This window comes from Desmodus rotundus, chromosome 4 (genome assembly GCF_022682495.2).
Source record: "Desmodus rotundus isolate HL8 chromosome 4, HLdesRot8A.1, whole genome shotgun sequence".
NCBI classification, from domain to species: domain Eukaryota; kingdom Metazoa; phylum Chordata; class Mammalia; order Chiroptera; family Phyllostomidae; genus Desmodus; species Desmodus rotundus.
This window is the reverse complement of record NC_071390.1, coordinates 126,526,818-126,540,197: the sequence shown is the minus strand read 5'-3', so window position 1 is coordinate 126,540,197 and position 13,380 is coordinate 126,526,818.

Sequence of the window (13,380 nt, the reverse complement as noted above, 5' to 3'; positions counted from 1 at the left end):
GTGTCCAGCATGGTGACTATTTAGCTGGTGAATAATACTGAACTGCTTATTGGAAAGTTGCTAAGAGAGAAGATCTTAAAAGCTCTCATCACAAGAAAAATATTCTGTAATGATGTAAGGTTTCGATTGTTAAATAGAATTATCGTGATTATTTCACAGTGTATAAAAATATTGAATTATGCTGTACACCTGAAACTAATGTAATGTTACATGTCAGTTATATCTCAATTAAAAAAACAACAAAAGAGTAAAACTCATAGAAACAGAAACTAGAATGTTGTAGTCATGGCCTGGGGGAGTAGGGTGGGGGAAATCGAGGCTGGTGAAAGGGCACAAACTTTCCCCCAGGTCTGAGGATCTAATGTAAAACATGGTGACTCTAGTTAATGACATTAGTATTGTATAACTGAAATTTGCTAAGAGAGCAGAAATTAAACGTTCACACCTAACAACCAAAGATACACATATGAAGTAATGGATGTGTTAATCAGCTAGATGGGGGAATCCTTTCACAATGTGTATGTTTGCCAAATCACCATAATGTATACTTTATATATTTCTAACATGTCAATTATGCCTCAGTAAAGCTGAAAAAATGAGTATTGTAAGGATTTTCCTGTTGTATTATTAACATTTACATTATATTTTATTATCAATATAATCACAATTTTATCTATTCAATAAAATATTCATTATCTTTTGATTGAAAATACTCACTACAAACAACAACAACAAAATACTCACTACCAGGCCCAACTCCCAGAGATATTTTGTAAAGTTTGTCGTGAAATTTTAATGTACAGCCAGGACTGGGAAGCACTGCTGTAAATCACACAGCCAAACTACTTTCCAAAAAGGTTGTACCGATTAACAACAGAGTCATCTGCATGTAGCACAGAGCTATTTTCACCAATATTCATCATTCTGGTTACAGATCACCTGAGTGACCTCGGTGTGGTCCCCAGGTTCAGAAACATTGGCATCACTTGGAGACTATGAGAAATGTAGGATCTCTGTTTTTTTCCTCTGTCTCAGTGATTCAGTTTCTAAGCTTTCACAAGATCCTGTTGATCTGAACACATTAAAGTTTGAGAAGCACTGATGTAAAATAGTTTTTCTTAATTTGATAAAGCAAGTTCAATGTTTGAGATTAAACTCTCCTTTCCATGTTTATCATCCATTTCTAGCTCTTAAAAAATTGTCCATTTCCATACTTTGCCTGTTTTAAAATTATGGCTATTTTCTCAGATGTTTGAAGATATAAAAACTGATGGGTTTATGAAGGGACATGAATGAACTATGAAATGTAGATCTATTCACATTGAAGTTTAAATCTATCTAGAAGCACATGACCTGAAAACAGAGGGACAATGTCCTGAACAAAGGAAGAACAATTAAACTGACCCTTCATTGGGGCTCTTAGCTTTTACATCTCTCTTCTTAGCATTCGTCCAACACTCGGTCATTCATTTATTTAATACATTTCTGGTTTCTCTGCGTAGGATACTGTACAAGTGTTCTGAGTCTGTGTGGCCATAAGGAAATCTGTTTGCTCATCTTGGGGCATATCTATTTGGTGTGGTTACATGTATGCAAAGTTAACTAATAGAAATTTTTGTTGATTATAATTGATTGCACACTAACTGGATGGCTCAACATTGGGGACTTCTAGGCATTAGGCAATGAATAGTGCAAGGGATGGAACTCACATCTGTTGAGTGCTTGCCACGTATTTGTTCTATCTTATTCAAGTCTCATGATGACACTGTATGGTAGTCAGGACATTGGATCATCAACCACACAAAGAGCTGACAAGTTATTGCTGCTAGTTTCCAGTAAAATACATTTTTTTGGTGGGGAGAAAATCGGCAAATTTTCTTTACATAAGAAATCTAATTAATAAATAAAGAAGGAATCAACGAACTAGAAACCCAACATTAGAAACCCATAGGTATCGTTGTGTAGGCGAGATCCACAGATGAATGCCAACATTACTGATCGACATTTTAAGGAGAAACACGATACTTGTCTAGCTTAAATTATCTCCCCCAAATATTTATTGGAGAAAATACTACATTTGTGGTAGAGAAATCTAACCAACAGTATTTCAACATCACATGAGACGTATTGATACCAGTTACCGCCTGAATGACGCACTGAGGACACAGCACCTGTGCGGTGCTGTTCCTCAGAATTACAACCAGTCCAACCGCAGGAAAGCAGACAAACCAAGTTGAGAGACTGTGTACAAGATACTTACCAATACACTTCCAGTGCCAAAATCATAAGGACAAGGAAAGACCGAGAAACAGAAACCAATTGGAAGAGGCTAAGGACACATGGCAACAAATGAAATGTGGGACCTGAATTGAATCCTGGGGGGGGGGGGGAAAAAGATCAGGAGTGGAAAAACTGGTGAAACCCAAATAAAGTCTGTAGTTTAGTTAATGACATTGTACTAATGTCTTTTTCTTCTTGTTTTTTAAAGATAGTCTTTATTATATATTTTCCATTACCATTTAGTCTCAAATAATGTTATTTTCTTAGTTTTGATCATTGTACCATGATTGTGCAAGATGTTAACATTATCGAAAACTGGTTGAAGAGACTATGCTTCTATAAGTCTAAAATTATTTCCAGAACAGTTAAAATGTAAACTACAGAAGAAAAAGTTTAACTATGCTTCTCCATCTTGACTCAGTTCTCAACATATGACTGCAACCCTAACCATCTTTATAAAAAAGCAAAAATTAAAAATTGTAATTAGGCTTTCCTTTTGTAAAGAGTGGTCATTTCAATACAAAATACAGAATGGCTGACCGGATGCAGTCGCCCCTTCACTGTCAGAAGTTCTGCAAATCATTGTTCCGTGAGATGAAAATGACATGGTATACCGAATCTTTCTTGTCATAAGCTTTTCTGAAACTGCTCTTCACAATCAATAGTGTTTCATCTTGGGTATCACGTAATCCAGCTTGCTTATTTTCACTTTATAGATAAAAAAGAGGATGGAAATAACGTACTTTGCAAAGCAGTTTTAAATTTATACCTCATTGTATTCTCATCAGTCCCATAAGATAATTATTATTAGCATCCCTGTTTTGCAGATTTCAAAATATAATCTCTGAGGACACAAAGCTCTTTACTGACTGGTACTCTTTTGTGCCTTCCTAAAAATGAAACTGGAAAGTCAAATTCTCTTGCCCTTACAGAAAACGGTAATATTTGTGTAATAATAATAATAATAATAATATCCAGTCTTTATTGCAGTCTTACCACATGCTAGAGAATTTGCCAAGTGTTTTCTAAATAAGGAACCTCATTTACTCTTCTTTATGATTTTACAAAGGGATTGATTGGCATCTGATTGAGTGTGATGGGCAGAATAGGGAAGAGTTTCACAGTGGTTATAAGCTTTGGTGATGTGGAATATGGTGGGACCATTGACAAAAATAGAGGGTGCAGAAAGAGGAATATGAGGAAAGATGATTTCCTTTTTGAATATGTCATGTGTCTAATCTCCACTCTACAGTATGCCCCCTATTTGATTTCTTTAAAGCACTTAGAATAATTTAAGATTTAAAAAACTTTAACGTGCATGCTATTGGGTTTAGAGACAGATTTAATCAGATATGAGAATGTAAGCTCATAACTTTCAGCAAACTCATTTAGTGGCCACTTGCTGGGTATGGTGTAAAAGCTTCCCTAAGCATCTTTGAAGATTGCATTGGTACAACTAGCTTCAATTAGCCTGGTGAGACATTCCTTTGAAAAGCAAGTCAGACTACAATTACAGCCTGTGGGTCAGACTGGGTGTGGAGGGCGTAAATGATTGGTAATTAACTAGAAGAAACCTGCTGACATAAAGTCTGATTTGAGCAGGGATACAGAACATATCTATAGTTATCGCATATAGGTTTTCCTTCTCTGTAAGCCCACAACTACATCCTTTGAGTGGACGAGAGTGGGGAGAGACAGTGCATTACTAAGCAATCTTACATCAACGGATCAAGCACACACATAGTGCCCACAAGAGTGTATGAAACAGCCCTTCAGGCCAGAGTCAAGTCCTTCAATCCACACAACTCCCGAGTGCAGTCACCCCCACCAGTTACTCACGATAAGAGACTCCCTCCATCTCTCCTGAAAATAACAGTCTATGTTTCTATATTGTTTTATACTTTGTAAGTGAAAAAGAACCTTTCCCTTTGGATTTAATCTTTTTCATGGCCTCTAGGTTCTTTTAATCTACGGCCCCACACTTTCTTTCCTGCCCCCTTTCCAGAGCAAGCTGCTAGTTCCATTGATTCGCCACCAGATGGAGCTTCCTGAGGGAGGGGCTTGTCCCACGGGCAGCAAGGTTAGGAGCCAGTCATATCCTCCACAGTCCCCGAACAACCACTGGCTTGTCTTCCATTTGATATTATTCCTAAACACTCTCATTCCTTCCTCCTCTTTCCAAATGCTGCCCTCTGTAACATGTCATGTCACAGCTCTGAGGAGAGATGAAGGAAAAATACCAAATACCATCATCTCACTGATACCAGTTTTCAGGTAGGGAGGAGGAAAAGATGCTCACAGTGACAGGAAATTCCAACGTCATTTTAGCTGTAGATATAACAACAGAAATAAAGTTTTCCCTATAGTACAAAATCTCTTTAAGATTGTTAAGGAATTGCCTGCATAAATTATGATTAATCAATAATGTAGAACTTAATTTAGATAAGAAAATTGTGGTTTAGCAAAATAATGACAAGAAAAATAGTTATGGTATATACTGAAGTAGGAGAAGCATGATACATATTATTACATGTTGCTGCAGCATAAGTTAAACTTTGCAGGAAAAATATATAATATGCAAAGAAACAAGTGACTAGAAAATATTCATCAAAGTGTTCATGGTAGTAATATATGAATGAATAGTGGGATTTGGGGGGATACATTTCTTTCTTATAATTTTCTGCATTAAAATTTTTCTACTCATTTTTGCTTCAAAAATCATAAAAATCACCTGATGAATGGCTAAAGGTCTTATGATTTGATAAACTGCACCATCTCCAAAATATATTTAGAGATTTTTTATGTTCCAGTATAATAATTTGTTTTTTATACAAAAGGATTATTAAAAAGCAAGTAAGACACTACTACAACATGACACTGTCATGTCATATGGGAATTGTTTTACTTTCTAAATAAAAACACATATACATATTCAGAGAAAGCAAAATAGCTAATGTAATATTTTGAAGTCCAGTATACACATAGAAACACACACACTCTTCTTTTCAATCTTATTCATTTTTTTCTTTATTCAGAGCCATCAGGAGACAAAAGTTAATGTTTAGCTTTTGCGATTCCAGATGTATTTCCAATGAATAATCACCTCTTACTTGATATAGATGCTGAGGCACCATGTGGCATTGTTCCTACTTTATCAGAATCAGCAGCTAAGCCCCAGATGAGAGCAACAGGGGCTGATCATCCACATTCTTTGTTTCAGGGAAACATCAGGTATCAGGACCCACCCATTCCTTGAATACCATACACCTTTTGATTGTTAATATATCTCCCCCTTGCCTGGGTTAGGAATAAAGATCAGGAATAAACTTCTAGTTTTAGTAATGGTAAATTAAGTCACTTGGACTGATTCCCCTGCTCAGGTCAATTAAAAAGTTGAATGAAATATATATAAAAAGATTAAAACCATCAAGAAGTTAATCAAATACTGAGAAATTAGTAGACCAAGATCCAGGATGGGATGAAACTTTAGAGAGAAGAACCCTGCATTTGAGGCCATTTTTGCCCTGTTATCTGAGTGATCTAGAAAAATATCAAATTCTGAAATCGGGTTAAAATAAACTCTAAAATTGGATTAAGATGCTTGAGATTGTTTTTCCCCCAGGCTCCTGGTGGAAACAAACAAAATAGTCTATGACCCTAATTGTTTCTACAAAGTTTTTAGAAACAACATTGGACACGTTATCCAAGATAATCAATCACCTTGTGTTTGCTTAGTTCCACTGAGTTGCTTGATTGTGGCTTCTTACATCTTGGATTAAAAGTCTGCTGTTGAGGTCTGCCAATATTTCATTGGGAGGATCAGCCTGCATTTTTTGGCCTTCTTTTCCTGGCCTGCAGAGTTCTTCCTACTACCCAGGGGGTACTTAGACAGTAGGAAGAGTTACAGAATTTGCTCTCCTTCTTTCGGAGTCACTCCCATGGTATTATAAGGCATTGGTCACATATACTTTGCTCATACACTCTCTGATACTGCTTAAATGTCCTCTATAACCCATCTTCTTGGATACTTGAGTTCTTATTTAGATTTATGGATGGCTTTCAGATTTGAGAGTTAATTTGCTCCTAGCAGTACCTTGTTCCCTTAAGCGGCTATAGCTGTCTTTTCCAGGGCTCCCTCCAGCTGGTTCATTACACTTTCAGTTGTTCTGTTTTACAGCCACTAGGGGGCAATATGTGTTGTGTATTCTATGAGTTTTTACAACTTTATGATGATGTGTATCTATAATTTCAATAGTTTCATTGCCTGAAAATCCCCTTTGCTCCCCCTATTCATCCCTCCCTCCCCCTGGACCTCTGGCAACCACTTATCATATTACTGTCTTCATAGTTTTGTGTTTTCTAAAATGTCATCTAGCTGAAATCATACAGTATACATCATTTTCAGATTGGCTTATTTCACTTAAGAATGTGACTTTTTCGTGGTTTGAGAGCTGAATAATTCTCCATTATATGGTTGTACCACAGTTTGTTTATCCCTTCATTATTGAAGAACATCTTGGTTGCTTCCAAGTCTGGCAATTATGAGTAAAATGACTATAAACGTTTGTATGCAGATTCTCACGTGAATGTAAGTTTTCAACTCATTTAGGTAAATACCAAGTAGCATGATTGCTGAATCATATGGTAAGAGTATGATAAGTTTTCTAAGATACTGCAAACTGCCTTCCAAAGTGGCTGTATCATTTTGCTTTCCCAGCAGCAATGAATGAGAGTTCCTGTTGCTTCTCCTCTTCCCATGCTCACCAAAATATTTAAAAAGTTAGTTAATTTAAAAAGTATGTTTTTGTATTAACATATATATTATTGATGTTTTACAATACATTAATAACTAACATGTTAAATTTTTCAGTTTTTATTTCTACCATCAAATTGTTTTCAGTGATAAATCATCTGATAATTCTAGTAGGTACTCATTTAATTTTGTTGAAAGCTAAGAACAAGAAACTATCTGAATTACAAAAGCCTAATTTTTTTCTTCACACCAGCAGCAGTATTTGAGATTCTTGCCTTATTTTGTGTTGTGGAAGTTTCCTGTGACAGAGCAGTTTTACTCAGTGAGATCAGTGATAGAGGAGACGTAAGTTTTTCTTTGTAATGTGGGAAAAGAGTGACTATGAAAAGAGAGGAAGAAAAGAGTATGTTTTCAGGCAGATCTGTGTTAGGAAAGTACATTTGTGGGAGTTAATAATGGAAATTGCACCCTTAAAATCATCTGTGCTTAATATTCTCCACTTCTATTCATGATGTGGCAAAAGATGGGAGTTCTTTCTTTCTGCTGTGTAATATTCCATTGTGTAAATGTACCACAGTTTTTCGATCCATTCATGTACTGATGGGCACTTGGGCTGTTTCCAGCAGTTGGATATTATAAATAATGCTGCTATGAACATTGGGGTGCATAGGTTCTTTTGAATGGGTGATTCGGGATTCTTAGGGTATAATCCTAGCAGTAGAATCACTGGGTCAAAATGCAGTTCCATTTCTAGTTTTTTGAGTATATTCCACATTGTTTTCCACAGTGGATGCACCAGTCTGCATTTATACCAACAGTGTACTAGGGTTCCCTTTTCTCCACATCCTCGCCAGCACTTGTTTGTTGACATATATATGATGGTCATTCTGACTGGTGTGAAGTGGAGAATCATTGTGGTTTTAATTTCCATCTCTCTGATAACTAGTGATGTTGAGCATCCTTTCATATGTGTCTGGGCCCTCTTTATGTCCTCCTTGGAGAAGTGCTGTTCAGGTTCTTTGCCCATTTTTTAATTAGAATGTTAGTCTTCCTGGCATTGAGTCATATGAGTTCTTGATATATTTTGGAGGTCAAACCCTTGTCTGAGGTATCATTGGCAAAAATGTTTTCCCATATGGTTGGTTCCTTTTCATTTTGATGATGGTTTCTTTAGCTGTGAAGCCTTTTACTCTGATATAGTCCCATTTGTTAATTATTTCATTTATGTTCCTTGCCCTAGGAGATATATTGGTGAAAATATTGCTGTGTGGGGTATCTGAAATTTTCTTACCTATATTTTCCTCCAGGACTTTTATGGTGTCATACCTTAGATTTACATCTTTTATCAATCTTGAGTTTATTCTGGTGTAATGTGTGAGTTGGTGGTCTAGTTTTATTTTTTTGTATGTATCTGTACAGATCTCTCAACACCATTTATTGAAGAGGTGATTTTTACTCCATTTTGTGTTCCTGTCCTTTTTGTCAAATATTAATTGACCATAGAAACATGGGTTTATTTCTGGGTTCTCTATTCTGTTCCATTGATCCATGTGTCTGTTCTTGTGCCAGTACCAGACTGTTTTGATAACAGTGACTTTTTAATGTAGTTTGATATCAGGTATTGTGATCCCTCCTACTTTTTTTTTTCTCTTTCAAGATTGCTGGGACTATTTGGGGTTGGTTTTTGTTGCATATACATTTTTGAAATATTTGTTCTAGATCTGTAAAATATGCTATTGGTATTTTAATAAGGGTTGTATTGAATGTATAGATTCCTTTGGGTGGTATGGATATTTTAATGATGTTACTGTTTCCAATCCACTAACAGGGTATATGCTTCCATTTATTTGTATCTTCCTTAATTTCTTTCTTCAGTGTTCTATAATTTTGTGAGTACAGGTCTGTTACCTCCTTGGTTAAGTTTATTCCTAGGTACTTTATTTTTCTTGTTACTATAGTAAATGGGATTTTCCCCCTAGTTTCTTTTTGTGCTATTTCATTGTTGGTGTACAAAAATGCCTTAGATTTGTGCATATTGACTTTGTAATCTGTTATTTTGCTAAATTCACTGATTAAGTCAAGTAGTTTTTTTATGGAGACTATGTACACTATCATGTCATCTGCAAATAATGACAGTTTTACTTCCTCCTTTCCAATTTGGATGCCTTTTATTTTTCTTGTCTGATCACTGTGTTAGAACTTCCAACAGTATGTTGAATAAAAGTGGTGAGAGTGCACACCCTTTTCTTCTTCCTGATCGTAAGGGGAAAGCTTTTAGTTTTTGCCCATTGAGTATGATGTTGACTGTAGGTTTCTCATGTATGGACTTTATTGTGTTGAAGAATACTCCCTCTACTCCCACTTTGCTGAGTGTTTTTTTTTATCATAAATGGGTGCTGTACTTTATCAAATGCTTTTTCTGCATCTACTGATATGATCATGTGATTTTTGTGTATCATTTTGTTTATGTTGTGCATTACGTTTATTGATTTGGGAATATTGTACGATGCTTGCATCCCTGGGATGAATCCCACTTGCTCATGGTGTATGATCTTTTTAACATATTACTGGATCTGAATTGCCAATATTTTGTTGAAGATTTTAACATGTATGTTCATCAGCAATATTTGCCTGTAGTTTTCTTTTTGTTGTGTCTTTACCTGGTTTTGGAATTAGGATGATACTGGCTTCATAAAAAGAGTTTAGGAGTCTTCCCTGTTCTTGAATTTTTTGGAATAGTTTGGAAATATAAGAGTTAGTTCTTCTTTAAATGTTTGGTAAAATTTGCTTTTGAAGTTCTCCTGTGTAGGACTTCTTTTGTGCAGGGAGTTCTTTGATTACTGCTTTAATTTCACTAATTTTTATCCATCTATTCAGACTTTCTTCTTCTTCTTGACTCAGTTTTGGAAACTTGTATATTTCTAGAAATGTGTCCATTTTATCCAGGTTGTCCTATATCTTGGCATATGTTTGTTCATAGTAATGTCTTACAATCCTTTGTATTTCTGTGGTATCTGTTGTAACTATTCATTCATTTCTGATTTTATTTATTTGGGTCCTCTCTCTTTTTCTCTTGACGAGTCTGGTTAAAGGCTTGTCAATTTTGTTTATCTTTTCAAAGAATCATCTCCTGGATTTATTAATCCTTTAAATTGTTATTTTAGTCTCTATGTCATTTAATTCTGCTCTGATTTTGATCATTTTTTTCCTTCCACTTGTCTAGGCTTTGTTAGTTGTTGTTCCTCTAGTTCTTATAGATTTAGTGTTAGGTTAGGTTATTTATTTTAGACCTTTCTATCTTTTTTAGGTAGGCCTGAAATGCTATGAACTTCCCCCTCAGGATTGCCTGTACTGTGTCCCATAGGTTTTGGGCTGTTTTGTGTTCATTTTCATTTGTATCCAGGAACTTTTTGATTTTTTCTTTGATCTCATTGTTAACCCATTCATTATTTAATATAGAATTTTTTTGGTAGAGAGTTACTGAGGAAGTCTTCTTTTTTTTTTTTTTTTTTTTTTTTTTAAATATATTTATTGATTATGCTATTACAGTTGTCCCATTTTCCCCCCCCACTCCACTCCATCCTGCCCACCCCCCTCCCTCCCACATTCCCCCCCCATAGTTCATGTCCGTGGGTCATACTTATAAGTTCTTTGGCTTCTACATTTCCTACACTATTTTTACCCTCCCCCTGTCTATTTTCCACCTATCATCTATGCTACTTATTCTCTGTACCTTTACCCCCCTCTCCCCCTCCCACTCCCTTATTGACAACCCTCATGTTCTAGTTGTTTGCCTAGTTTGCTCTCGTTTTTGTTTTATGTGTGGTCATTAATAACTGTGAGTTTGCTGTCATTTTTACTGTTCCTATTTTTGATCTTTTTCTTAGGTAACTCCCTTTAACATTTCATATAATAAGGGCTTGGTGATGATGAGCCTCTTCAACTTTACCTTATGTGAGAAGCACTTTATCCTCCCTTCCATTCTAAATGATAGCTTTGCTGGATACAGTAATCTTGGATGTAGGTCCTTGCGTTTAATCTTGGGTAATGTAATTATGATGTGTCTTGTTGTGTTCCTCCTTGGGTCCAGCTTCTTTGGGACTCTCTGAGCTTCCTGGACTTCCCGGAAGTCTATTTCCTTTGCCAGATCGGGGAAGTTCTCCATTATTTGTTCAAATAAGTTTTCAATTTTTTGTTCTTCCTCTTCTCCTTCTGGCACCCCTATAATTCGGATGTTGGAACGTTTCAAGGTGTCCTGGAGGTTCCTAAGCCTCTCCTCATTTTTCCAAGTTCTTGTTTCTTCATTCTTTTCTGGTTGAATGTTTGTTTCTTCCTTCTGGTCCATACCATTGATTTGAGTCCCAGTTTCCTTCTCATCACTATTGGTTCCCTGTACATTTTCCTTTGTTTCTGTTAGCATAGGCTTCATTTTTTCATCTGTTTTTCGAATAGATTCAACCAAGTCTGTGAGCATATTGATAACCAGTGCTTTGAACTGTGCATCCGATAGGTTGGCTATCTCTTCGTCGCTTAGTTGTATTTTTTCTGGAGCTTTGAAGTGTTCTGTCATTTGGGCCATTTTTTTTGTCTTGGCGCGTCTGTTACTTTAAGGGGCGGAGCCTTAGGTGTTCACCAGGGCGGGGTAATGCTGGTCGCTGCGCTGTGATGCTGTAGTGGGGGCGGGGCTGAGAGGGAGCAATGGCGCCCACTTCACTCTCCTCCGGATTTCAGTCTTTCACTCCGCTACCCACAATCAAACTGGGCCCCTCTGGTGCTGGTTCCCGAGTAAGTGGGCCTGTGCACACTCTAGGCCCCTGTGGGTCTCTCCAACAACCTCTCCTGTGAGGCTGGGAGTCTCTCCTGCCGCCCCAACCCCCAGGGGCGCTTTCAATCAGAGGTTTGAGGCTTTATTTCCCCGAGCTGAGCCCTGGGTTGCGCAGCGGTCTGCTTCTCTGCCCGCCGTTCGTCCGGTTTATCTGTGGGCGAATGTGGTGCCGCAATGTGCTATCCGCCACTCTGCCTGCCCCGTTCTCCGCCACTCTGAGTCCGGCCCTCTGGGTTTATCTGTGCAAATGTGGGGCCGCAGGGTCTGCTAGTGCTCGGACTGCCTGCGCCATTTGTCCCACACTCCGCCAGTCTCAGTCCCGCCACAGCCACGCGAGTCCTCTCCACCCCAGTGCCGTCTCCGCCCCTCCTACCAGTCTGGATGAATGATTATTTTCTGTTTCCTTGGTGTTGGTCCCCCTTGCTGTTCGATTCTCTGTCAGTTCTGGTTGTGCGAGGAGGCGCAGTGTGTCTACCTACGCCGCCATCTTGGTTCTCTCTCTCGAGGAAGTCTTCTGATAGCCCTTTTAATTAGTTCATATGACACTAGTGACAAAAGAATTTTGGAAAATTGAATCCTAATGTATTCTCATTTGGCTGCGAAAATCTCAGCAATTCATAAGTGTTATTCAGATTCTGCAAATCTGAAACACTATGACCAATAAATCTAAAACCACTAGTAAATCTTTACCCACCTAAAAAACTTAACATGGAATATTTCTATTTCATAGGTGTATATTTGGTTTGTTCCGTACTGATGGGGATGACTCAACTATACTGAGATATGTTATTAAACCTATCCATCCATATCTTTCATCTGTGGGGGCCATAGTGTAGTTTGTGTTACTCTATCTTACCCTCTCCCACTCTGAGTGAACTGTAATGGTCTAGGTTATTTATTTTTAACTGGTGTGTCTCAAGAATGTTTAAAACATGTAATACATGACTACTTAGTTATTGGCACTGACATCTTTTCCCTTAGATTGTCAAATAAAAAAATGACCACAGGTAACATAGCAATAACCATCTGGTGTGAATGAATGAAAAATTTACCTATTTTTTTCCCAGAAGGATGAAAAATATATTTTTGGTGTGTCATAGAATTTTAGTGTGCCAAGACATGAAAAAGGGGAAAAATCACTGGTCTAGGTTATAAATTTAAATCAGATTAAATTCTACCTTTCAGGTTGTGAAGCTAGGTATTACCATTAATGATAACTTTTATCACTGTCATTTCTTACTCTCAGACATGCTAAAAATAAATGTTAAACACTACAATCACTAGCTCTGTATTAAGGTAGCTTGAGGATAAACAATATGATTTACAATTCTTTGTTTTCACTGTACATTTTAGATGATCAAAAATAATTTGTGTATTGAAATTAAATTTGTAGCTCTTATGGGAGAGAGTAAGTCATAAGGTGGTTGTGAAGAAATTAGAAAATTCCCTTCTGTTAATGGATGTCCACCCCCATGATTGCGCCACCGCCTGCTTCCAAAGAAGGCCCTAGATGCCAGTGTCA